The sequence below is a fragment of the Acinonyx jubatus genome, chromosome B1, assembly GCF_027475565.1.
Source record: "Acinonyx jubatus isolate Ajub_Pintada_27869175 chromosome B1, VMU_Ajub_asm_v1.0, whole genome shotgun sequence".
Classification (NCBI taxonomy): Eukaryota; Metazoa; Chordata; class Mammalia; order Carnivora; family Felidae; genus Acinonyx; species Acinonyx jubatus.
Window position 1 is genome coordinate 70,689,499 of NC_069382.1, and position 27,334 is coordinate 70,716,832.

Below are 27,334 nucleotides of genomic sequence, written 5' to 3' on the forward strand. Positions count from 1 at the left end.
CCCACACGCTTTCTTACCTCTTTCTAAGAGTTTGGTTTCTCTGTTCCCTTCCCTCACCAATGTTCTAAAGGTGAAAGTGTTTGGTTTCTTCCCTCCTGCAGACATTTCTTTCTTATGAGGAGATGGGGGAAAGGGTCAGTGGAGCTCCCTGGCCTTCCGACAGAGGTGCTATTCCCCACCCCAGGGGTCTGCACCCAAACAATAATTTTTCGTCTCTCTGATCTTTTTTTGTGATTATATGTGGGATTCGTGGAGAAAATCTTGCAAGAGGGCATGCACTCCTCTAATTTCTAATGTCCCATGGGTTCTACACTCTCCTGCAAGTCAGCCCTGGACCTTCACCAATATGTCAACTATTATGGCTAGGTTCCTCTTATTAGTGTCTACTAATCTGGTAAGTATATGTTCATGTCTCTTCTCTCCTCGAAGGTGCTGGTCTCTCCTTAGTGTTTGGACAAGTGGTTGTTCTGGAACCTCAGTTCTCTAACAGATTGTTAACAGTCATGAATTTGAAGTTATGCCAGCTATTTTTTTTAGTATGTATTTATTTTTGAGAGAGAGATAGACAGAGTCAAGAAGGGGAGAGGCAGAGAGTGGGAAACAGAGAATCCAAAGCAGGCTCCAGGCTCTGAGCTGTCAGCACAGAGACCGATGCGGGCCTCAAACTCAACACACTGTGAGATCGTGACCTGAGCTGAAGTTGGATGCTTAACTGACTGAGCCACCCAGGCACCCCTCAAGTCTGTTTTTTTTTTTAATTTTTTTTAATGTTTATTTATTTTTGGGAGAGAGAGAGACAGAGCATGAGCGGGGGGGCAGAGACAGAGAGAGACACAGAATCCGAAGCAGGCTCCAGGGTCTGAGTTGTCAGCACAGAGCCCGACGTGGGGCTCGAACCCACGAGCTGTGAGATCATGACCTGAGCTGAAGTCGGATGCCTAACCGACTGAGCCACCCAGGTTCCCCTCAAGTCTGTTTTTTTTTTTTTTTTTTACATAAAGGTGGGAGTGATGTTCTTTCCTGCTCTTTACACTCTAGGAGAGTACAAGAAGTCCTCAATGAGATATTTTATATTCTTTTTTAAAATAACAGGTCTTCAAACTCTCATGTGAACTTTTCAGTTATAGCATATCTCAATTTGGATTAACTGTTTTACAAGATCACAATAGTCAATAGTTTCCATATTGGATATATATTTAAACTTATAATATATATGTATATATATGGGAATATATGCATATGTATGCATATATAAGCAATTTATGCATATATATGGGAATTCATCACTAGCAGACATGCACTATAAGAAATGTTTAATAAAGTCTTCAAGAGAAGAGATGCTGAGACAGGAAGTTGAACCTACAAAAGAAATGTAGAGGGCTGAGCTTGAATAAAGGTAAATTGCACTTTTATTTCTTAAACAAATCTAAAAAATAACAGACACTATAAAGCGGAAATAATAGCAATGTAGCTTGTACTTACAGCACACAAAAAAGTAAAATAAATGACACTGATAACGCAAAGGATGGGAGAGAAGAATCAGGAATATACTGTTGCGGATCTTCATGGTACCTGTGAAGTGGTAAAGCATTTGAATTTCTCTGATTATTTCTAATTTATAATTTATAAATTGTAATTTATAATTACAATTATATTGTAAATCCTAGGACATAAATGATAAATCAACGTGAGATAAAATGGAACCATAAAAAAAAAATCTCAATTAAACAAAAGTAAGACAAAGGAAGTGTAATAAGAAACAGAGGGAACAAATAGTGAAAGAATAACTGGGGAGATGGCTCTCAGTCATTCCAGACACCAACCCTTGAGTCAGCCCAAGTCAATCTAAATAAATTCAGGGCCCAGACATTATAGAACAGAGACCGGCCACACTTTTTGTGTGTCTTATTCAAATTGCTGACCAAAAGAATTGTGAGATGGCATAGTAACAAATTTTTGCTTTAAAACATTATGTTTTGGGGTAGGTTATTATATAATAATAAATAATACAAACAGTTGGGAAGTACTAAATTGCAAGAAATGAAAACATATCCAAATTAGCCCAAATAAAAATATATTTACGATAAGGATGTAGGTGTATCTCAAAACTTAATTTATTTTATTTTTATTTTTTAAAGTTTATTTATTTTTGAGACAGAGAGAGACAGAGCATGAACGGGGGAGGGACAGAGAGAGAGGGAGACATGGAATGGGAAGAGGCTCCAGGCTCTGAGCCATCAGCCCAGAGCCCGACGCGGGGTTCGAACTCATTGACTTCAGCTCGTGACCTGAGCTGAAGTCGGACGCTTAACCGACTGAGCCACCCAGGCGCCCCTCAAAACTTAATTTTAAGAAACAGATGTGGGGTGCCTGGGTGGCTCAGTTGGTTAAGAATTTGACTTCAGCTCAAGTCATGATCTCACAGTTCGTGAGTTCAAGGCCCCAATTGGGCTCTGTGCTCTCAGTGCAGAGCCTGCTGCAGATCCTCTGTCTCCTTTTCTCTCTGCTCTTCCTCATTCACACGCCCTCTCTCTCTCTCAAAAATAAATAAACGTTAAAAAAAAATAAAAGGAAACAGAGTTCTTCCTTGTAGGTCACCCAAAGTGTTGAGTCACCAACCCGCCTTGTACCTCTTTCTGGTGCCACAGGGGCCTTCTCTATACCCAGTGCAGGTCAATAGACTGGTATGTGAGTCACATTGCCATTGCCACTGATTGCTTTGTGGAGAGTAAGTATAAAAAGATAGTAAAAAAGACAGAGTCGATTTCTGTGAGGAAAAGGAAAGACTGATTTAAGGATTCTAGTTCAGCATGGCTATTCTATGACCAGAGGCTTAGGGCTCAGCCAAAGTGACTGAAATCCCAGCTACTCTATTTTCTAGCTGTGAGGCATATTTCTTAACTTGGCTAAGTCTCAATCTTCATATAATCATTTGTAATAATAACAATTTATAGATATACTTAAGGTTCAAATGACATGATGTCACTAATGTCCCTGGTTCTCAAATAAACCATTATTATTTTAAAACTTTTTGGATAACTGGACAGTCAGTGGGTGTAATTCACTAGACATAAGATGAATGAATTTAGAGGGCGGTGTGATATTGTAATGTATAAGAAATATATATTTGCTCTGTTTCTGACTCAGAGCTAGTAAAACCCTTGGAATTTCCTTGGCGAGGAGAGTGGCAAAGGTTTGTTATGTTCATGAGGTGACTTTTGGATCCCACCTAAGGATGGTGAAGGAGTTGTTTCATTTTGTGGATTAGTTTCATCAGTTTCTTGAGAAATCTTTGTTGAGATAAATTATAGGAGCGACTCTTTAGAAAACAGTGTCTGATTTCTAATGCTGCAGAGTGAGAGCATGGTTGGCCTGAAGGAAGACCGACAGCTTACTACGGAATAATCACAAATGACTATATGTGTTCCTGAGGGAACAGCCAGCCTGGTGAGGTGAATAAAAGCCACTGTAAGGTCTGTTTACTCTGAGAAGGTGAACTGTCTTTCGTGAATGCCAAAATGGAACACCCCCAGATGAAAGAGCTGATATGTTTTACACAAGAGCCATGCAGGGCTGGTTTTATAATAATCAGTATACCCACCCTCAGAATATAGCTCGTCACCCAGGCCATGGTAAACACTATGATTAAGGAAGCTCCTTTTACATGCACACCCCATCTAACTTTATTGTTGTAAAGCCATAAAACCAAACTTTATGGAATTTGCTCTCCCAGCTTCCCTTCATGGGTCTTACAAATGCTAATCAAAACATCCAGTTAGTTAATAAGGCAATGAGAAGAAGCAGAGGGAGAGTCAAGAGACTTGTCCAAACAAGGTAGTAATTTTTAAAGAGTTATTAAGAAATAAAGAGGAAACAGAGAGGGGAGAGTCACGGGACTTGTCTCAGCAGGGTAGAAATCTTTAGATGCTTATTAAGGAATGGAATGAATAAAATGAACATTGATTGCGTTAAAACAAAAATATTAACACAGCATAACCTTAAGTTGAGTGGGCCGAAGAGGTCCCTATGTTCTTCCAACATTAAAGGGTCCCAAACAAGTCCACTCTACTTAGCCCTGTTTGGAGAAATTTACGAAGCCATAAGGTGGAGATTTTAATGAGAAACTTGACCAAAACCAACAATCTCTTATGGCAGTAGTTAGGGTAATGAAGTTAAAGATTGACAGAAGAGCCAGAGTTCCTTGGTTCCATCTCTTACTGGGGACCCAAAGCCTTTTGCACATGTGTGGGTGAAATGAACACTGTGTGGATAAGAGAAATTTCCAGGATGTCTTGATATGGGAATCCCATGAAGTGGTACCAGAATCCATTGGTGACATCCTAACTTGGGCTACAATTAAACTGAAAGAAAAAAATATGTAATGGTTGATAAGATGATAGAAGTTGGAGTATTTAAGCAGGTATTAGGTAAAGAAGTTGTGTCTCCTTTACCTGAATGTCTTATGGGAATGGGTATTATATCTGGTGGGGAACACTTCCCCTACCTAGTATTATAAAACCAACATCTGTTGATGAAGTCCTAAGGAAGGCTACAGTTAGGAATGTAATTGCTAACAAAATTAAGGTATAATCAAGATTTAAACAGATTTAATGTGAAATGATTGCTTCTTTTTTTACCTGATTATATTTGGGAGATAGACATTGTATCTGACTGGAAAAGGTTTCCCCTACCTAATATTATATAACAGAAAGCATGTACATCCATGCTTCATGCCATATTCATTGACCATGCTAAATGAGAGCCAGTAAGATTGCCTGAGCCTGCGTGGTCCAAAATGGAACCCAGAATGCTGGTAGAGACCAGTTCTCTGTGCAATAGCCCTATGTGGAGTATTGACTGGGGCTTATAGCAAGAGTTATATCCTTTTATAATAAACCAGTAATCTAGTAAGTGAAATATTTCCCCTGAGGTCTGTGAGCCGCTCTAGCCAATTAATGGAATTCAAAGAGGGGTTGGGAACCTTTAATTCATAGCCAGCAGGTCAGAAGTGCAGGTAACATCCGGGCTGACATCTGAAGGGGGCTGTGGGAGCGGTCTTGTAAGACCAAGCCCTCAACTTACGGAATCTGACGTTATCTCCAGGTAAATAGTGTCAGAACTGGATTGAATTATAGGATATCTAGCTGGTGTCAAAGAATTACTTCTTGGTGTAGTCAACCTACCACTCCACTACTGCTTTGGAATTGGTACTACAACCTGTTGACTGTCGTCGAAGCTTTGCAAGAATTATTATCCAGGGAATGTGCGGAGGTGGATCTCAGTTGTAACCTGACACTACAGTTCAGCAAATTGGGGCAATGAAGTGACAAAAGCATCCTGATGAGTATACAAATCACCAGTACACTGTGCCTCACCCCCTTGCCCCAGGATGGTCACCTCCAGTTCTAACCAGTTGATCTCGTGTACCTTTCAATGTTGGGAGGGGAGTGCTTCTTATCATTAATATTCAGAACGTGTTTCAGAGTCAAGCTGGGCACAACTGACCGTTGGTCACCGGACGAAACATACATGGGTTACCTTGCTAAGGCCTTCGTGTAAGTCTTGCAAAGATTTGCTGAGATGAGAAGCGCAGAAAGCCATGTAACAGGGAGATGGTTGTCCTATTGCATACTGTCTGAATACGGACGACAATCCAGACGGAGAAACTTCTCAATACCAATAAAAGAAGAAACTCAGAAAGACTGAGCAGAAGGAGCTGGTAAGGCTAAGAACTTTGGAGCTGCCAATAAAATGGCACAATATTATCTTCTTGGATCTTCTATAAACGGTGACTAGCGATGGAGGCAGACTCTGTTAACTAAAAGCATTACAAAAGCATTTAAGGAATAGGACGTGTCATTTTTAATTTCCAACACCAAACATGACTCCTAGATCCTTGTTCAAATATCTATCTTCCTTTCTGTATTGCAGTCTCTTGGAGATTGCATATATGCAATTATTTATTTATTCATTTATTTATTCACTTTTTTTTTAATTTGTCATTAAATCTTTAGGAATATCCGCACATATACATTTACATTCAAGCCGATAACACTGGTAAGTTTCATTTCAATACAAATCATGTTAAATAGTTCTTAAATTTCAGACATGGTCGTATATATGTCATTTAAAATTCGGGGCGCCTGGGTGGCGCAGTCGGTTAAGCGTCCGACTTCAGCCAGGTCACGATCTCGCGGTCCGTGAGTTCGAGCCCTGCGTCGGGCTCTGGGCTGATGGCTCAGAGCCTGGAGCCTGTTTCCGATTCTGTGTCTCCCTCTCTCTCTGCCCCTCCCCTGTTCATGCTCTGTCTCTCTCTGTCCCAAAAATAAATAAACGTTGAAAAAATAAAATAAAATTCTTTTTTACCTAGATACAGATCTTGACAAATGACTCTCTTGATGCTAGGTGTACAGCTCGTTTGTCCCGAAACTCATGAAAATAATGATGTTGCTTTATAGTCTTGTTTTGCTCCAGATCCTCTTGGGTCTCCCAGGCTGTCTACAGCTTGCCGAGAGGAAGCTGCGTGAGACAGGAACAGTAGGAGACAAGTGGGTACGAGACAAGATCTCCCAAGTCCTCCATAACAGTGGATTAAGATTTTTCAGTTCTTTTTTAAAGCAGATTATAAGCTCCTCCATTATTTCACAGCAGATGGCTACATCGGGAGTCCCTCCGTCTGGGATTGGATGATCATGAGTGATAATTCCATAGTGATGGTAAAGGTCCACAAGGTTTGGGACGCAGTATTTTGACAGTTCCCCTCTGGGGCAGAAAATAAATACGCCTCGTATATCACAGCTCCTTAGTTCTTCTGTACCTTTTTGGGTATCTCTTCTAACATTTTTAAATTTACCATCTGGAAGAGCACATAACCCAAGAAACTAAGAACAATTTACTCGTGACAGGGGTAGTCACGGTATCTGAATTGGAGTCTGTTCATCTTCAATAGGCTCTTCTTCTGATGCGTCACATTCATTTGTTTGCAATGAACTGGGTGATTTCATCACGGGCCACCCCACATCACGACTGGCTACCACCTCCAATCACTTATTATTTTATGAACGCATTCATTAAGAATATACTACGTACTGAAGATTATCCTGAGTGTGAGGAATTAAATAACAAATAAGCTGTGGTTCCTGGACTCGAGCTGTTATCAATCTGGGCAAAGTCGGATGTCAGACAGATATATATACAAAAATTACAATATAGAAATATAAGAACAAAGGTGTTGTGTAAAGTGCCACGGGAGCATCAACCATGTAGTGCCCAACTACACCTAAGGTTGGGGAAGTCACCAGCAAAGGTCAAAAAAGGCTTCTGAAAAAGAATCAATGTGGTATTTAAATGTATTTATTGAAATAGTGTGAGCTTATTCAAATGGCAGGGGAAAGGTCATTTTACATACCAAGAATAGAGGTGCTGGATCAATTAGAAAGCTTTGAGCTGTGACTAACAAAAAATATGATTAAATGCAGCTTAAACAATAAGGGACTTCTAACACTTCTAACTTGGAATGGCTAGAGAATTGTGAAGAAATGGATAGAACACAATGTTTACAAGGTTCATAGTTACCAGATTATAAAGAGCTGTGTGTACCACATTAGATAATTTTCTTTTGCTTCCTCTACTTTTGTGTCATATTCAAGAATTTATTACCTAGGCCAACGTTATAAAGTTTCCCCCTGGGGCACCTGGGTGGCTCAGTCAGTTAAGTGTCCCACTCGATTTTAGCTCAGGTCGTGATCCCAGGGTTGTGAGATTGAGCCCCACTTTGGGCTCCACACTGAGCACAGAGCCTGCTTAAGATTCTCTCTCTTGCCCTCTGCCCCTCCTCCACTTGCACACACATGTGAGCCTTCTCTCTTTCTCTCTAAAATAAAATTTGAAAAATTAAAAAGATAACAGCTTTTCCCATATGTTTTTTTCTAGGAGATTTATAGCTTCAGGTCTTATGTATAAATCTTTAGTTCATATAGTTTATTTTTGTGTATGGTATAAGAAAATTGTCCAACTTCTTTCTTTTTTTTTTCTTTCATGTGTATATGCGGTTTTTCCACCACCTTTTGTTGAAGACACCATTTCCCGATTGTGTATTCTTGGCACTCTTGTGAAAGGTCAGTTAATTGTATATGCATGGGTTTATTTCTGGGTCTCTATTGTATCTATTGGTCTATATGTCTGCCTTCATGCCAGTATCATACCATTTTAATTACTGTAGCTTTGTAATATATTTTGAAATCAAGAAATGTGATGCTTCTAGCTTTGTTCTTTTTCAAAATTGTTTTAACTATTTAGGGTCCTCTGTAGTTCCATGTGAATTTAAGAATTATTTTTCCTATTTCTATAAAAAATGCTGTTGTGATTTAGATAGGGATTGCATTGAATTTATAGACTGATCACGTTAGTAGTATGGATATTTAACAATAAGTCGTTCAATCCAGGAGTATGAAATACTCTTCCATTTCTCTGTGTCTTTAATTTTGTTCATCAGTGATTTATAGTGTTCAGCGTACAGGTGTTTCATCTCTTTAGTAAGGTTTACCCTGAAATATTTTATTCTTTTGTGATGTTATTGTAAATGGGATTGTTTTTTAAATTTCTTTTTCAAACAATTCATTGCTAATGTATAGAAACACAACTTATTTATTGTATGTTGATTTTGTATCTACAACTTTACTGAATCCATTTATTTGTCCTAACGGTTTTCTTGTGGAGTCTCTAAGATCCAGAAATACCATTCCTGGGTATTTATCCAAAAGAATTGAGTATATGTGTTGCCAAAGCAAGCACTATCCAAAAGAATTTAAATCACATCTTGAAAAGATATTTGCAGTCCTGTGTTCATTACAGCCAAGATGTGAAAAACAGTAGCCAAGATGTGAAAAAAAAACCCAAATGCCCATCAGTGGATGAATGGATAAAGAAAATGTGGTATATACATACAATGAGCTATTATTCAGCCTTCAAAAAGAAGGAAATCCGGGGTGCCTGGTTGGCTCAGTTGGTTGGGCATCCAACTTCAGCTCAGGTCGTGATCTCGAAGTTCATGAGTTTAAGCCTCAAGTCAAGCTCTGTGCTGACAACTCAGGGCCTGGAGGCTGCTTCAGATTCTGTGTCTCCCTCTCTTTCTGCCCCTCCCCTGCTTGTGCTCTGTCTCTCTCTGTCTCAAAAATAAACATTAAAAATAAATAAAAAGAAGGAAATCCTACAATGTATGACATGGGTGAAGCTAGAAGACATTAAGCTAAGTAAAATAATACAGTGAATAACAAATTCTGTATAATTCCACCTATATTAAGGTATCCAGAATACTCAAATGCATAGAAGCAGAGGGTGGAATTTTAGGGCTAAAGGGAATTGGGGAGTTGTTATTCAATGGTTGTTACAGTTTCAGTTATACAAGATGAGTAAGTTCTAGAGATCTAGAGATCTCTAGATCTAGAGATCTAGAGATACAACACCATGCCTATAGTTACCAATATTATATTGTGCCCTTAAAATTTTGTTAAAAGAACATGTTAAATTACATTTTTTAAAATAATTTTTACTATAATTTTTAAAAAAGTAGGGCAGAAAAAAAAGGAATTTGAATTTCATCCTGAAAATAATAGAGAGTAGTTGAAAGATTTCAGCAGTGGACGGTATGATCAAAATCAAGTTTTTTAAGCTATTGTTAAAGAACACAATTCAATTGAGTGAATTGTAAAGATCTTATTGGCTTTATCCAGTGATTTGTGAATTGGGCAGTATCCCATCCAGCACGGAGAAAGGAGCTCCAAAAGCTGTACAAGGCAAGAGATTTTAGGGGCAGAAGGGAGAAGTAACAAGGAAGCAATGGTGGGCATTTGCTAACCGGTTAAAGCAGTTAGTTCCCTTATATGGAACAATGGGAAATCTCAGAGCTGCTGCATCAGGCAACTTGTGCTGAATAGGCATGTTGAGATTTGTTGCTGACATAGGGCTAAATTTGAATGACTCCATCTTGGGCCTGATCTGGGTTACTTCAACACTATCTTGGCAAAGAATGGAATATGCATTGGAGTGGGGCAAGGCTGGAACCAAAGGTCCAGTAATGAAGATAGATGGGCTCTTGGAAGGATTTTTATTGTAGAAGATAGGGTAATTCAAAATAGCTCTATGGTCCAAACTAGGGGTTGGATACCAGTACTATTAAATGTGATAGTAAATAGAACCAAGAGGACAAGATATGTGAAGGAAGTTGGAGTTTTGAATCTCTTGAGAGCAAGAAGAAAAGTTGACAAAATTTAGAAATTCTCTCTTCTACTTCTGGGTATCCTGTACCAAATATACCCTTGGTACCTATCACTGGCCATTACACATAGCTGAGGTTGATTAGTTATTTAATAATGAAGTCTGACAAATCTGGTCATTTGAAACTAAATTGTCATTAGTTAGAACTTAATAGTAAATGGTTAACTTTGAACGCATGGTTTCTAGCAATTTCTTTTTTTTTAATTTTTTTTTTTTTTTTTTTTTATGTTTGAGAGAGAGACAGAGTATGAGTGGGGGAGGGTCAGAGAGAGAGGGAGACAGAGAATCCTGAGCAGGCTCCAGACTATCAGCACAGAGCCCACGTGGGGCTCAAATTCACAAACCGTCATGATCTGAGGTCATGATCTGAGCATAAATCAAGACTCAGACGCTCAACCGAATGAGCCACCCAGCTACCCCTCTAGCAATTTCATGTATGAAAATTTCTTTATATGATCTTAAAAAAATTGCGCATCCCACTGGAGTAAAAGTATGCTTTTACGATTTGTTGATAAAATGCCTAATGGCAAAATGTTACCTGGAACCTCTATTAATCAAAACACAGTCTCATGCATTTAAAATGACTACAATTGTGTATGCCATGCATTATTTATTATTTATTCAATCAACAGTGATTAGTGTACATATGGAGTTACAGACCTCTTGATATAACTCCAACTTCCAAGAGGCCCCAGCACACCATGTGGTGCTTGATTGTTTTGGTTTAATTGTCACATCATAGAAATAAAAGCAGGAAAATCTTAGAAAGTCAGATAGAACCATCTAACTTCTGATAATTGAAATGCTCTATAAACTTCAAAATCCAATCCATTTAATTTTTTTTTAATCAATGTAATTTTGACATTTCATTGGGAAGAATGTTGCTCCTTATAAAAACCCATATAAGTGGCGTCTGGGTGGCTCAGTCAGCTGGGCGTCCGACTTCGGCTCAGGTCATGATCTCGCGGTCCGTGAGTTTGAGCCCTGCATCGGACTCTGTGCTGATAGCTCGGAGCCCGGAGCCTGTTTCGGATTCTGTGTCTCCCTCTCTCTCTGACCCTCCCCTGCTTATGCTCTGTCTCTCTCTGTCTCAAAAATAAATAAATGTTTAAAAAATTTTTTTTTAAAAACCCATATAATAAATCCTGATAATCCAGAGTTTTCTTGGCTCCAGGATAAATCACAATTATTGTGATCTTCTCATTTTATTAATCTCTGGGTTTACTTGCTTTCAGTGTCTTACATTACAAGACAATCTTAACACTATGCTGCATCTGGGCTACATATATTGCCATGCAATTTAAATTTTCTTTCATTATTAAAAGCATAAAAATTTTAAATCCTTGACACTATTTATAGAAGTCTCCCCTTCTCATTAGCAAATCCTTATTAATCCTATAAACTGGTGCTGATATGTATTTAGTACATAAAATATTCATTCTCCAACTTAACAGTTAATTGCAGCTTCCTAAAATGTGTTTCTAGATTGTGTTAAAGAGATATCTGGATTAATAGATAGCAGAGCTGAGAATAACAGTGATTTCTAAGTCAGCTGCTAGGTACACATATTAACCTGCCCCCGCCCCCAGTGCTATTTAATATTTAAATTCACTGCTGTATAACAAATTCTGAATAAAATACTTTTTAAAATCTCACCTTATTTGATGATCTATAGTTCAAACATACATGAAGTCAGGCATACATGATTTGTAATTTTTTAATGTTTATTTTTGAGAGAGGGAGAGAGAGAGTGTGTGTGAGCAGAGGAAGGGCAGAGAAGAGAGGGAGACACAGAATCCGAAGCAGGCTCCAGGCTCAGAGCTGTCAACACAGAGCCCTATGTGGGGTTCAAACCCATGAACTGTGAGATCATGACCCGAGCTGAAGTCAGATGCTTAACCTACTGAGCCACCCAGGCACCCCAGGCATACGTGATTTATAAAGCCAAAGGAATTATATAAGCAAATGTCTTCTAATGGTTATCATTGGATTAATTTCACCAAAATAATTAATTTATATTGCTTCATATACTCTCTAAAAGGAACCTGATGTTTGTAAACATTTCCTCAAATATAAGCACATGCTTTGCTAATAGAATTTTTTGCAGAATGAAGACAGCAACTTGGATTATAAAGGTCAATGACAGTGCAAGACTTGAGCTTTACAGATCATCAAGATGCTGTCTTGTTTGGCCAATATCCCCAGCAGCTTTTGCCCAGGTTAGGACTCTGAGCACCCAAAGAAATGCCAAATGTGTTCCTGTCCTGCTCCATCTTTAGCTAAATAAGTTTGTAATGTAGTATCTATGTATGTATGTTTCCTTCCCAGAAGTCTATAACCTACTGAAAAGCCAAATTATCCCTACACTATTTGTTGCAAAATTATTTCCCTATCACTGATTTGAAATCTCACACTTATCAAATGTTGAATGTAATAAGGTCCTTCACTGAACCCTCTACCAATTCCATTGATGCCTCAACCTAGTAATTAGACAATGTGTAATAGTTCTAAATGGTATTGCTTCATACAATGGGTAATATCTGATAGAAAAAGGGTTTGTCATTCTTTTCCATAACATTTCAGGTTATAGATATTTTGTTTTCCAAATGAAATTTAAAATTGTTGTTATCAAGATTCTCCAATCTAATTGGAATTTAAGGAGAATTCATTTTGATTTTGAGTATTTTTCTCTGTGAGTAAAATATATCTTCATTTTAAAATTCATTCAATTCATTCTGTTGAATTTTAAAATGTTCTTCATATAGTTCCTGTGTATTGTCATTTAACATATTAATAGGCTATCTACTTTTCATGGTGTTTTTTTTTCTCTTTTATATTTTAGTTCTATATTAGTTACATTATTATTGCTAGCCAAGCTACTGATTTTTTTGTCTTAAATCTGTACCAAACAATTGTCTCTTCCTTTTTTATGTTAAATATCTGGGGTTTATGTGTATAATTAAATTGTCTACAAATCAAACTGTTTTGGCCCTATTTTTCATTGTCTACTTGGTTTTACCTTTCGTTGGCTAATTGCATAGCTAGCACATACAGAATAATATTAAAATTACTGTTCTTCCATGTCTTGTTCCTAACCATAATGAAAATATTTCTAGCATCACATGGTTAAGCCTGATCCCAGAATTTTATTTAAAATATTTTTAATTTTTTTAATGTAAGTATTCTAAATCCTAAAATCCATTCAAATCCTACAGTACATTAAAATAATAATGCACCATGACCAAATGGCATTTTTTCCAGACATGTTTCCAAATTGGAAAACTTTAATAATTAACTTTGTAAAACACTAATATCCCAGGAGAATAGCCATGATGATATCATAGCTGATGCTGGAAAAGAACTGACAAAATTGCCCAGGTATTTTTCAGTTTAAAAACTTTCAAATACTTGTAACCATGTTGTGCTAGCTTTGAAAAAAGAAAAAAAATATGAAGGCTCTTCTTTTGTTCATTGTATCATGAAGCCTCGTCTGAATCCACTTATGAAACCAACTGGGACCTAGGCAGGAATGGGATTCACAATATGAACAATTAATAGGGCAAGCACACTGGTGAATCAGAATGGACATAGTCTTTACTATGTAATTTTGGGGACACATCTACTGGATAAGACCTTTTCTGGGAAGGTAGAGGGTACAGAATGGCTCTTGTTAACTTTCTCAATTTTTTCCCCCTTTGGCCTATTGATTTCTGTTTGGATTCTATATCATTATTGAGGCAAATGTTGGCAATGAATATTTGCTAGAGTACCACTTATTTCATTTTTTCGAGTTTACTGTGTGTAAAGTATTGCATGAAAATTGTTTGGAAAATTAATTCAAACTTGTATGTGGCTATTGGCCCAACTGTTATAATTTTGCTTAGTTGAAATTTACCTTTTTTTCGTGATTAGGATATCTATTATCCATCCTAATTGAGGTTTTAGCCAAATATTATTTCTTGATATTATTTGTTGTTTTGCCTTTTTTTGTATTAATTTTATTCTGTTATTATTATCATCATCATTATCTCCTTGGTTCTGGTAACTTGGGTTTAGTTTTTTCTGATTTCTTGGGTTGAATTCTTAGATTACTTATCTTCTTTGTTCTTTCCTTTTTATCTATTTTCTGTTATTATATATATTTAGACATTCTTTAATTTTAGTTAATTCAGAAAAATCTAGAAAATACACGAGATAAATGACTGAAACATTCAGCAATTATAGATAGTTACCTTTAATATTTTGAGGTATACTATCCAGATAAGTTTTTATAGTCCTCTAAGCTTATAAGTAGATGAGATTATATCATATTACTTTCTGTTACCAGCAATTTTCCTAAACAATTAAGTAATAAACAGTTTATGTTCAGATGTGCACACACACACCATAATAATAATCATCATTATCATTATTTTTAATGACTCCAGATAATTTTATTTAACCTACATCCCGTATGTGAACTAATAATTACTTTCAAATTTTTACCTTCATTAAAAAAATACACAGATCTTTATGATCAAATTATTTTCTTTCTCCCCATTACCTCTTTCCCATCAGGTAAACAATCTTAATAATCTGGTATATATTGAAATCCATATTTGAATACATTTGTGTGTATTTTGCTTTAGACATCTCTCAGTTAATAACACATCATGGAAATTCTTATAGTTCATCAGTTAAATATAAAACACATTTTATTTAATAGCTGCATAATACACCTGAATATATTCAACCATATTCCTAATTATGGATTTTAGAATTGTTTCCAGTTCTTGGCCACTTCAAAAATATTTTTATGTAGCCTTCTGTAATGCTGTTTTTTTCCCCATAAACAGATTCTCAAAAGTGGGTTGCTGGTTCAAATTTTGTATTTATGTTACATTTTATTAGCAATTGCTAGGTTGCTTTCTAAAATTATTGTAGCAATTGGCATTTCCTGCATCAATGTAAGAAGAGCCTACCACATGGCTTTCCAGGGGAATTCTACCAAACATTTAAGGAAGAGTTAACACCAATTCTCTTGAAACTGTTCCAAAAAATAGAAATGGAAAGAAAACGTCCAAACTCTTTCTGTGAAGCCAGCATTACCTTGATTCCAAAACCAGACAGAGACCCAGACACTAAAAAGGAGAACTATAGACCAATGTTTCCCTGATGAACATGGATGCAAAAATCCTCAACAAGATATTAGCCAACCAGATCCAACAATACATTAAAAAAATTATTCACCACGACCAAGTGGGATTTATACATGGGATGCAGGGCTGGCTCAATATCCACAAAACAATTATTGTGATTCATCACATCAATAAAAGAAAGGACAAGAACCATATGATACTCTCAATAGATGGAGAGAAAGCAATTGACAAAATACAGCAACCTTTCTTCATAAAAACCTTCAAGAAAGTAGGGATAGAAGGATCATACCTCGAGATCATAAAAGCCAAATATGAACGACCCAACGCTAATATCATACTCAATGGGGAAAAACTGAGAGCTTTCCCCCTAAGGTCAGGAACAAGACAGGGATGTCCACTCTCGCCACTGTTATTCAACATAGTATTGGAAGTCTTAGCCTCTGCAATCAGACAACACAAAGAAATAAAAGGCATCTAAATCGGCCAGGAGGAGGTCAAACTTTCACTCTTCACAGATGACATGACATTCTACATGGAAAACCCAAAAGATTCCACCAAAAAACTGCTAGAACTGATCCATGAATTCAGCAAAGTTGCAGGATATAAAATCAATGCACAAAAATCGGTTGCACTCCTACACACCAGCAATGAAGCGACAGAAAGAGAAATCAAGGAATTGATCCCATTTACAGTTGCATCAAAAACCATAAAATACCTAGGAATAAATCTAACCAAAGAGGTTAAAAATCTATACACTGAAAACTATAGAAAGCTTATGAACGAAATTGAAGAAGACAAAGAAATGGAAAAAGATTCCATGCTCCTGGATAGGAAGAACAAATATTGTTAAAATGTCGATACTACCCAAAGCAATCTACATATTCAACGCAATCCCTATCAAAGTAACACCAGCATTCTTCACAGAGCTAGAACAAATAATCCTAAAATTTGTATGGAACCAGAAATGACCCCAAATAGCCAAAGCAATCTTGAAAAAGAAAACCATAGCAGGAGGCATCACAATCCCAGACTTCAAGCTATACTACAAAGCTGTAATCATCAAGACAGTATGGTACTGGCACAAGAACAGACACTCAGATCAATGGAATAGAATAGAGAACCCAGAAAGGGGCCCACAAACATATGGCCAACTAATCTTTGACAAAGCAGGAAAGAATATCCAATGGAATAAAGACAGTCCCTTTAGCAAGTGCTGCTGGGAAAACTGGACAGCAACATGCAGAAGAATGAACCTGGAACACTTTCTTACACCATACACAAAAATAAACTCAAAATGGATGAAAGACCTCAATGTAAGACAGGAAGCCATCAAAATTGTCGATGAGAAAGCAGGCAAAAACCTTTGATCTTGGTTGCAGCAACTTCTTACCCAACACATCTCTGGAGGCAAGGGAAACAAAAGCAAAAATGAACTACTGGGACCTCATCAGAATAAAAAGCGTGTGCACAGTGAAGGAAACAATCAGCAAAACTAAAAGGCAACTGATGGAATGGGAGAAGGTATTTGCAAATGGCATATCAGATAAAGGGTTAGTATCCAAAATCTACAAATAACTTATCAAACTCAACATGAAAAAACAAACAATCCAGTGAAGAAATGGGCAAAAGACATGAATAGACACTTCTCCAAAGAAGACATCCAGATGGCCAACCGACACATGAAAAAATGCTCAACATCACTCATTACCAGGGAAATACAAATCAAAACCACAATGAGATACCACCTTACACCTGTCAGAATGGCTAATATTAACAACTCAGGCAACAACAGATGTTGGTGAGGATGCGGAGAAAGAGGATCTCTTTTGCATTGTTGGTGGGAATGCAAGCTGGTGCAGCCACTCTGGAAAACAGTATGGAGTTTCCTCAAGAAATTAAAAATAGAACTACCCTACAACCAGCAATTGCACTACTAGGCATTTATCCACGGGATATAGGTGTGCTGTTTCGAGGGGACATACGTACCCCCATGTTTATAGCAGCACTATCAACAATAGCCAAAGTATGGAAAGAGCCCAAATGTCCATCGATGGATGAATGGATAAAGAAGATGTGGTGTATATATATATATATATATATATATATATATGTATATATATATATAATATATATATAATATATATATATATATATACATATATATATGGTGGAGTATTACTCGGCAATCAAAAAGAATGAAATCTTGCCATTTGCATCTACGTGGATGGAACTGGAGGGTACTATGCTAAGTGAAATTAGTCAGAGAAAGACAAAAATCATATGACTTCACTCATATGAGGACTTTAAGAGACAAAACAGATGAACATAAGGGAAAGGAAACAAAAATAATATAAAAACAGGAAGGGGAACAAAACAGAAGAGACTCGTAAATATGGAGAACAAACTGAGGGTTGCTGGAGGGGCTGTGGGAGGGGGGGATGGCCTAAATGGGTAAGGAATCTACTCCTGAAATCATTGTTTCACTATATGCTAACTAATTTGGATGTAAATTTTAAAAAATAAAAAATACAGTTAAAAAAAAAGAACCACCCCCAAAAAAATAAACATTAAAAAAAATTTTTAATAAATAAATCAATTAATTGGGCATGAAGACAAAATTTAATGCACATTTTATTAAACGTCATATGAAGAAAGAATGTATAAAAGTTATAAGAGCTAGAACACATGATAGAACTGAAAGACATAAAATTAAATTAACTCAATAGTGTGTTCACCTCCATTTTGTCATCCATTTTGGATAAACTGGCCTATTATTTGATTCCATAAATTAACCTCAACAACTCCTTAAAATCAGGGATCACGTAAACAAATGAAGTGGCCATAAGGCTCTGGAGAGATCTGGTAGATTACTTGTAGCAATAATTTCTCACCAACTGTACTTTTGAAGCGTGGCTTTGTGTTTGAATAGTCACAATTTAAAGCTGATCATCACCTCTGTATGTCATTTCTTTATGCTATTCACCTCTGTCACCCTAAGAGAATACAGCATTTTTTTTGTCTCCTCATAAAAAAAAAAAAAAAAGAAAAGCCTAGTACTCCTGATCTCACCAGCACTGAATGTTGGTAGCTTTGAAACATTTTTCCTGCTTAGCGAAGCTTACCCATGTATGCACATCCAATCAAGAGACGGAACATTAAAAACATTTCAGAACCTTCCCTTTTGCCTGCTTCCAAAAAACTACCTCACCACCAAGGTAGCCATTATCTTGACTTCTAACAAGATAGATTCATTCTGAGTACTTATTAGCTTTATACAAAAATACTTATATGGTATATAATCCATTGTGTTTGGTTTCTTATGCTTTCATGATGTTTTTGAAATTCATTCCAGTTGTTGCACGTGGCAAGAGTTTATTCCTTCCGACAGAAGGAAACTTTTGCAGGTGACGGGTATGTTTATTACTTTGATTGTAGTGATGGTAGTATGAGTATGTGCATATGTTATAACTCATCAAATTGTATACATTAAATATAAGCAGATTTGTGTATCAGTAATAATAACTCAACAAAGCTGAAAAATTACTCCCCAGTACTTAATTCCATGAATATGCAACTATTTATCTAATCCACTGTTAGGGCACATTGAGGTTACATTTCAGCTTTCGGCTACTACAAATGGTGCATGTGAACACATGAATATTCTTGTCATGTGTATTGGTGAACATATACATGCATTTCTTTTGGGTATGTAAGTAGAAATGGAATTGCTTAGTAATAGGGTAGGACTATTGAGCTATGGCAGCCAAACTTCTTTCTTTTAGTGACTTGACCAATTTATATGCCCATTCATGCATAAGATTTCTAGTTGCTTTAAATCCTCCTTAAAACCAATCTTAATATTAGTATTTTCTTCCTTTTCTTCTTAACCATTTGGCATGTGTAGTTGTACCACACCGTTTAAAATTGATGTCCTTAATCTTTCACAGTGGGGAGTCAATAGATATGCTCTAAAATTGGTAAATCAAGAGATAGTGATTTAAAAACACTGGAAAACTTAAAAACAGAATAGAAATCTTAGAAAATATCAAAAATATACCACATGCATTGCCACCACTGTCACCATCACTGCGACTTCAACCAACAAATTAAGGAAAGCACAGACCATATAGTTATAGTTAAAAAAAAAAAAAGGTACATTCAATGTCGCAAAATGTATAACATACAGACTTAGTGAGTTAGCATGTCTGCAAATCAATTGATACAAGAAGGATAAACTGAATTGAAAAATAGTGAGACTTATATAGGAGTAAATTCAAAGCCCAATCATATTCTATACAAAATAAACATGTTTCAAAAAGGAAAATCGAGATATTAAAAGTAAAAAAAAAAGATGGACAAATACGTAACAAAAAGATGCAAATTAAATTTAAATGAGTTTTGTGTTAGTATGACCAAAGAAAGCAAATTCAAGGTAAAAATAGAGATTCAACTCTCATACTGGGTTTTCTTTTCTTTTTTTTTGTTTGCACAAAGTAATATCAAAATTAATTTTGAAAAATCTATAAAATATTCAAGAGATCTAGACAAAAATTAGTCATAAAATATTTATAGGAAAATTTTAATTTAATTCTCTCAATAGGTGAGATATAAAGTTGGTAAATAATAAATAGAAGATGAAAATTATATACTTCATAATATTGATTTTTTTTATCAGAAATGAATATTTTGTTTTGTTACATGTTTTATATGTGTTTATTAAAATGATTTTCTTTTTTAGTTTGTTAATATAATAAATAATGTATATTGAATATCTAATGTGAACTCAAATAAACCCCACTAGATCATTAAGTATTTTTTTTTTTATACATTATCGGATACTATTGCTAAAGTTTTGTTTAGGATGATTTCACCTATCCTCATAAAGGACATTAATCTGTGGTTTTCTTTTAAAGGACTTACCCTTACTCCCACCTTCCATCTTTCCCCACTATCACATTTTGGCTTGAGTTTAATTATTATTAAATCTGCATATTACTTTTTAATGTGACACAAACACACCACTTACATACCAATTATACCCAAGATAATTGCTTAAAAGGCATACTTCTGAGTCCAGACCACAAGCCTGAAACAGAATCTGTGGAAATAAGATCTGAGAATTCAAAAGCATTTAAAAAGGATCAGAGAGGGTGCCTGGGTGTCTCAGTTGAGCATCAAACTCTTGATTTTAGCTCAGGGCTCAGTCTCACAGTCCTGAGACTGAGCCCAAGTTGAACTCGACACTGGGCGTGGAGCCTTCTTAAGATTCTCCATCTCCTTCTACCCCTCTCTGGCTTGCTCTCTCTTTCTCTCTCTCTCTCTCTCAAAAATAAATAAACAAACAAGCAAATTAATAAATAAACGTCAGACACTTATACACACTAATATTTGGCCATACTTACATCTTTATTTATATGTTTAATTATTATATTTGAACTTTTATAGATTGATTTAGTAGCTTTTAAAAACATCAATTGAGATACTAATAAAATTAATCAGTGTGTGTCCAGTTTTTCCTACCGTGCCTTCACATCCTCTCCCAGCTACTGCATAATAGCATTATTCCCATATTAACAAGAGTTATAATATTTGCATTCTGAGCTCTAATGAGAGCTTTCATATTTTGTTGAATTCCTTCTGTATTTAAAATAGTTTAATATCGTACAGTTAGGTCTTGCTTTTATATCCAATATGTCAATCTCTGCCTTTTAAATTATAGTGTTCAGACTATTTACATTTAACATGATTGCTGGTAAGATTAGATAGAAGTTATTTTGCCATTTGTTTTCTGTTCTTCCCAATGGTTTTGTTCCTCTTCTATCTTTGTCATCTTTTGGGTTCTTGAGTATTTTTGTGAATTCATATTAACTCTTTTGTTGGGTTATTATCTATCTATAACTTATGAAAACTTTTCAGCCATTACATCAAATATGTTGTCGCTACTTCATTCCTTTGCTGACTCCAATTACACATATTTAAGGCCGCTTGAAGTTGTCTCACTGATCACTGATGTTCTTCACATGTTTATAATTTTTTCTTTGTGTGTTTCCTTTTGGATAATTTTTATTGCTATGCCTTCAAGTTCACTAATTTGTCCTACTGCAATTCCTAATTGTCCTTGCATTATCTCATACATAATTTTCATTTCCAGAAATTTGGTTTGGATAATTTTTTATACTTTCCAGTCTATAAATAAAAATATTGAATATATTGAATAGTTATAATAAGAGTTTCAATGTTCTTATCGGCTGATTCTAACATCTATGTCAGTTCTTGGTCAGTTTAGTTTGATTTATTTTTCCTCTTATTATGGGTCATATTTTCTTGATTTTTGTGTACCTGAAAATCTTGATCAGAAGAAGGAATTTCTCAATTTTACTTAATGGAGATCTGTATATATATTTTTATAACTACAAACATTTTTGAGCTGCATTTTGTAATACAGTTAAGCTATTTGGAAACAGTTTAGTCCTTTCAGGTCTCGCTTTTGAGATTTCTTGAGAAGAACAAGAGAAGAATTTTGTCAGGTCTAATGATTCCTCACTACTGTGGCAAGAACATTTTAGGTACTCTGCCCAACCCCCAGTGAATTACAAGGTTTTTCAGTATATTAAATTTTCTACCCTTGCATGTTCTCTGGATACTATAACTCTAACATTCTAAGGTAGCTTCTTTCTATAATCAGGAATATTCTTTTTTTAATTTTATTTAAATCCAAGCTAGTTAACATATAGTGTAGTAATGGTTTCAGGAATAGAATTTAGTGATTCATCAATTACATATAACACTCAGTGCTCGTCTCAATAAGTGCTGTCTTTAATGCCCATCACTCATTTAGCTCAACACCCCACCCAACACCTCTCTATCAACCCTCAGTTTGTTCTCTTTATTTAAGACTCTCTTATGGTTTGCCTCCCTCTCTGTTTTTATCTTATTTTTCCTTTCCTTTCCCTATGTTCATTTGTTTTGTTTCTTAAATTCCACATCTAAGTGAAATAATATAATATTTATCTTTCTCTGACAGACTTATTTCACTTACACTCCAGTTCCAAACACGTAGTTGCAAATGGCAGGATTTCATTCATTTTGATTACTGAATAATATTCCACTGTGTATATATACCACATTTTCTTCATCCATTCTTCAATCAATGGACACTTGGATTTTTGCATAATTTGGCTATTGCTGATAGTGCTACTATAAACATTGGGTGCATGTGTGACTTTGAATCAGCATTTTTGCATACTTTGGATAAATGCCTAGTAATGCTGGGTTGTATGCTAGTTCCATTTTTAATTTTTTGAGAAAACTTCATACTGTTTTCCAGAGTGGCTTCACTATTTTTCATGCCCACCAGCAGTGCAAAAGTGTTCCCCTTTCTCCACATCCTCACCAACATCTCTTGTTCCCTGATAATGAGTGATGTTGAAAAATTTTTTACGTGTTTGTTAGCCATCTGGATGTCTTCTTTGGAAAAATGTCTGTTCATTTCTTTTGCCCATTTCTTCACTGGATTACTTGTTCTTTTGGGGTTGAGTTTGATAAGTTCTTTATGGATTTTGGATACTAACCCTTTATCTGATATGTCATTTGCAAATATCTTCTCCCATTCTATCAGTTGCCTTATAATCTTGGATATATTCTTAACATATAGGTAGCTCTACACTTTGATGAATACTCAAAGGAAATGCCCTGTGGTTCTCTGCAGATCATTATCCTTGAAGTTTTCTTTTTCTTTTTTTTTTTTTTTGTACTCTGACTTGCAAACTCTATCCTCCTTTTTCTCCTCCAACTTCCAACTTTATTTCCTGAACTCAAGGATTTTGCTGGACTCTATCTGTGTTCCCTCTCTATGTGCTGAATGCTGAGGATACTCTAAGTAAGACAATTTGGGAAAATTTTAGTACTAATCTTAAGGTTTTTTTCCCCTCTCAGAGATTATTATTTAATGTGTGGTGTAAATCGAAATCATACAGAATATGTTTTCTGATAACTAAGGTATTAAATTAGAAATCAGTATCAATAATATGTCTAGAAAAGTCCCAAATATTTGAAGATTAACACACTCCCCAGGTGCACAGATCAAGAAGAAATCATAAAAGAAAACAGGAGATAATCTAAGTGAGTAACAGTGAAAATACCATACACAGGAATTTAGGAGGGGAATATAGCTGAAAAAGATTTAAAGGAAAATTTACACATCTAAAAGCTTACATTACAAATAAGAAATTTAAAAAAAATAATTTAAGCTTCAGTTTTGAGAAGGTAGAAAAATTTCCAATTAAACCCAAAGTATATAAGAGAAAAAAAATAGCATAAATCAGTGAAATAGAAACATGAAAACAATAGAAAAATTATCAAAGCCAAAGGTTAGGTTTTTTTAAAAGATGAATAAAATTGGTAAACCTTGACAGAAATAATCAAGGAGAAGGAAAAGAGAAATCTAATTACCAAAATCAAGAATTAAAGAAAAGATATCAATATACCTCTAACAGAAACTGAAAGGTTAAGGGAATATTACAATAAAATTATTTTATTTTATATTTTATTTTATTTATTTGATTTAATGTTTATTTTTGAGAAAGAGAGAGAGACAGACAGACAGACAGACAGAACAAGAGTGGGGGAGGGGCAGAGACAGAGAGAGACACACACACAGAATCCAAAGCTGGCTCCAAGCTCTGAGCTGTCAGCACAGAGCCCTGACGTGGGACTCCAACTTATGAACCATGAGATCATGACCTGAGCTGAAGTCAGGTGCTCTATTGACTGAGCCACCTAGGTGCCCCTACAATCAATTTAATGTAAAAAAATTTCAATAGCTTGGATGAAAGGAACAAATTCCTTGGGAGATATCATATACCAATACCAACCTAAGGAAAAAAAAGAGAAAATCTGTAGAGTCCAGTATTTACTATACACATTGAATTTGAAATTTGAAGAAAACCTTCCCACAAGGAAAACTCTAAGCCCAGATGATTCCATTGGTGAATTTTAGCAAACACTTAAGAAAGAAATAATATTAATCCCATGCAAAATCATTCATAAAATATAAGAGAAAGAAATACTACCTAAAATGTTTTATGAGGTCACCTTTATACTGATATGCAAACTTGATAGAGTTTACAAGAAAATAATTATGTAGACCAATATTCCTTATGAGCATAGATGCAAAACTCTTCAACAAAGTATTAACAAAGTGGTTTTAAGAATATATTTTTAAAAAGATAATACATCAAACTCATGTGTGAGTTATACCAGGAACCTAAGGTTTGTTTCCCATTAAAAATTCAATCAGTAGGGGCACCTGGGTGGCTCAGTCAGTTAAACTTCTGACTTCAGCTCAGGTCATGATCTCATGGTTCTGCAAGTTCAAGCCCCATGTCAGGCTCTGTGCTGTCAGTGCAGATCAGATCCTCGTAGATCAGATCCTTGTTCTCACTCTCTGCTCCTCCCCTATGTGCACTCTCTCTCACTCTGTCTCTCTCTCTCTCAAAAATAAATAAACTTAAAAAATCAATACAATTCAAATTCATACATTAAAATACAAAGGTATTTCATAGTTGCAGAAAAATTGAGAAAATGCAAAACTCATACGTAATTTTTAAAAAAGAACTTCAGCAAACTAAAACAAGAATATAACTTCCTTAATCTGATAAAAATTATCCACAAAAAAACCTATGGTTATCGTACTTAATGGACAAATATCAAATGTTCCACCTAATCATCCCCAGAGGTTAAAAACAAACCAAAGATATCATCCCTTCTATTCACCATTTTACTAGAAGTCCTAGCCAGTGCAAATAATTCAAGAAAATGAAATAATAGCATTCAGATTTGGCAAGAAGGATGAAAACTATCTTCATTCACAAAAGGCATAATTGTTTACACAGAAAACCTTAAGAAACTTGCAACGCATTGCTAGCATTAATAAGTGAAGTTTCAAAGTTTAGAAAAAAATTAACTGTATATAACAATACCTAGTTGGGACATGATATTAAAAAACAATTCCAATTTTAATAGCATCTAAAAGCACAAAATACTTGATTAATTTAACAAAAGATATATTAGACAGCTATGCTGAGAAGAACAGAATATTAAGACAAATTAAAGAATACAAACAAATGAAGAGATATACCGTGTTTGGGTATTAAAAGAAAATATTGTTAGGATGACAATTCTCCTTAAATTGATCTATATAATTAATATCACCTCAATCATAATGCCAGAGTATTTTTCTACAGAAATTGACAAGCTACTTCTAAATTTTATATGGAAATACAAAGACCTGAGAATAGTCAAACTAATATTGCAAAACAAGACCAATCTGACAGACATAATTACGATATTTTTAAGATATTGGTATAGGTATCAGGATAAACAAATAGAGCAAACAGATAAAATAGCCAGAAATAGTTCTAAACAGTCAACTAAATTTTAGCAAAGATGTCAGGGTAATGCACTGTGGCAAAATAAAGCCTTTCAAATGATAGGTGTCGGGAGAATTGAATAAATATATGAAAAGTAAATAAACCCAAATACAAACATTAATTGAGACAAATCATAGATGTGAAAGCTAAAACTCTAAAGCTTCTTGGAAAACACACAATATCTTTCTGGCCCATGGGTAATGGCCAATTGATATAAACAGACACTTCTCTGCAGAAGACATATGAGTGATGAATAAGCATATCAAGAAGTGATCGACATCATTAGTCATCAGAGGAATGCAAGTCACAATAGGATTTCTACTACAACGGAAAAAAAAACAGAAGCACTACCAACACCAAGTGTTACAAAAGTGTGGAACAACTAGATCTGTCAAACTTTTCAAGTGGGACAGTGACCATTTGGGAAATGCACTGGCTATTTCTCAATAAGTTCACTATATATCTATGCTATGACCTAGTAATTCATCTATTTTTTTTTAATTTTCTTGAGGAATATAAAAATATAGCTCTACAAAAGGACTTAGGGAAGAATATTTATAGCAAATTTAGCCATAAAGGAAGGCCAAAAACTTGAAATAATCCAAACATATATTAAAAGAATGGATAAATAAATTGTGGTGTATTCACACAAATGAATGTGACCCAGCAATAAAATAAGAATGAATTAATGATATACACAGCAACATGGATGAATCTCCCAATCATTGTATTATGTAAAAGGCACCACATACCAAACGATACATATTCTATGGCTCCAAGAGTATAAAGTTGAAGAAGAGACAAACTGAATCTATGACAACAAAAATCAGCACAATGGTTGCTATGAGGATGGGGCAGAGACTGACTGGAAGTGGACATAAAGTGATGAAAAGCCTGCTTCTTGACTGAGGTAAGTGATCACGTGTATATACCAGTCGAAACTCATAAAATCATATATATAAATCTGTGCATAGAACTGTAAATTTTATTTTAATTAAAATATAAAATATAAAAATAGAGGATTTATTCCAAGTGCAGGGGCTGGTTGGGATCTCAGCAATGCTGCAGACATTCAGGGAATCTTCCAGTGAGTCGGTACCCATTTGATCTACTCAATGCAGAGAAACAGAACTGGCGGTCTTCTGCCCCATTTCTTTAAAATGTTGCTGCTCTTTCCCCACCATTCTTACTTTCCCCTCCATATCTCCCTCTCCCCACAGGAAAAACAGCAAAAACAACAACAACAACAACAAACCACTCGCTAGAGCACGCTCTCACATACATTTCATCCCTACCTGGTAAAAAGCAGGAACCAATTATCACAAGAATTTGCTATGTTAAGGCTCAAAAAACTTATGTAATTATTTACTGAATGAATGAACTTCCAGCTATTAAAAAAAATCAATGACTAAATTAAAATATGTTTCCTTCCAGAGAATAATGAGAGCTTGCAGGTGATTTTAATTAAAAAGAGTCCGTGTTGGTCTCACA

General features: G+C 35.4%; 1 pseudogene; it reads right to left on the reverse strand.

The window, feature by feature from the left end:
• Positions 1-6,362: 6,362 nt before the first annotated feature.
• On the reverse strand, positions 6,363-8,827 carry LOC106982475 (cyclin-dependent kinase inhibitor 3-like; annotated as a pseudogene).
• Between the last annotated feature and the right edge of the window lie 18,507 nt (positions 8,828-27,334).